Source organism: Marmota marmota, unplaced genomic scaffold, assembly GCF_001458135.2.
Source record: "Marmota marmota marmota unplaced genomic scaffold, marMar, whole genome shotgun sequence".
Classification (NCBI taxonomy): Eukaryota; Metazoa; Chordata; class Mammalia; order Rodentia; family Sciuridae; genus Marmota; species Marmota marmota.
Genome location: NW_026000250.1, coordinates 984352 through 986009, shown reverse-complemented (window position 1 = coordinate 986009; position 1658 = coordinate 984352). Strand labels below are relative to the sequence as shown.

At 28.9% G+C, this 1658-nt stretch overlaps 1 non-coding gene across 1 annotated transcript; it reads right to left on the bottom strand.

Moving 5' to 3' along the window:
- Positions 1-795: 795 nt before the first annotated feature.
- On the bottom strand, positions 796-902 carry LOC125614222. The gene has a single exon (XR_007344825.1). It is a non-coding gene; the product is annotated as a U6 spliceosomal RNA (small nuclear RNA).
- Between the last annotated feature and the right edge of the window lie 756 nt (positions 903-1658).

Genomic DNA, 1658 nt, shown 5'->3' with positions numbered 1-1658 from the left:
TGGAAGATGATATGTCATGATCTTTGTAATGTTTTGAACAACCAATTTAAAAAAAAATTAAAAAAATTAAAAAAAAGAAAATGGAAAAAAAAAGAAATTAGAAATAATAACTAATAATAAAATAGAACAATTATAAAAATATACTACAATAAAATTGCAAGTATTGCTAAAAAAATATAAAATAAACAAATAAAGGTGTTGTGTCTATCTACAACTAAAATAAAATAAAATAAAAAGGTAGTAGCACACTGAATACCATAGCATATTATAAACCTTTGTCAGTATGATCAAGTGGTATTTATCTTAGGGATGAACTATTGTTCAACATATGCATATCAATAATATGATAAGCACATCAACAGAATTAAAACACAAATGACTAATAGATTCAGGAACAATTGTTGTATATTGTATATAAAAAGAATATATAAAATATATAAAAGAATTTGGTATCATCCAACCATAAAAACAGAAGTACAGATATATGTTACAACACAAATCTTAAAAACGGATATTGTTGATAAAATCCAATATCCTTTCCCAGTTGTCTGAGGAATCTCCATACTGGTCTCCATATTGGCTGCACCAATTTGCAATGTATGAGTGTACCTTTTTCCCCACATCCTTGCCAACACTTATTGCTGCTGTTTGTATTCTTAATAGCTGCCATTCTGACTGGAGTGAATAAAATCTTAGAGTAGTTTTGAATTGCATTTTTCTAATTGCTAGAGATACTGAACATTTTTTCATATAGTTTTTGATTGATTATATATCATCTTCTGAGAAGTTGTTCAGAAAAATATGTAATGCTTCACAAATTTGCATGTCATCCTTGCACAGGGGCCATGTCAATCTTCTCTATATGGTTCAAATTTTAGTATATGTGCTGCTGAAGCAAACACCAATCTCCAATTTATATGGACTATGTCTTAGAGAAAAGATAATGATTCTACAAATTTGTGGATAAATGATGTCCTGGTTAGCTGAATATCATAGTTTGAATCACATTACACACACCAGTATTTTTGATGTAAAGATACCACCTCCTGATAAGTGTAATAATTCTAAATTCACTTTTTTTAAATCAAGAAAGTAATATTTTCACTTTTGGCTTTATAATTTTCTCAAGAATGTTTTACTCCATAAAAAAAAATTAGAACAAGTTCAGATCGGTTTATATACTCATTTTCCCCACATAAAAACAGCTTCCCTCATTAACAAAATCCAGTACGAAAGTGGTGCAATTGTTATATTTGATGAATCTCTTTAAGTAATTCTGAACCAAACACCATAATGTACATTATTTCAATCTCAGACTTGTACATTCTGTTAGTTACGACAAAGGTTTAGTGATTTGCCCACAACTGAGTGTTGCACAAAATAGTTACACTGGCCTAAAAACTCTCTGTGATCATTTTATTTATACTTCTCCTACACTCTTTGAAATTAGTTATTTATTACTGCATCAATTGTTTACCTTTTACAGAATGTCATATTCTTGGAGTCATGTTGGTTTCTTTTGCTTAATAATATGCATTTATATTTTCTCCATAACTTTTTATGAACTGGCAATTCACTCTTTTTACTGCCAAATATTATTCCATTGTCTGGATGCATCACAGTTTATTTATCCAATACTCTCTAAGACATCTTACTCA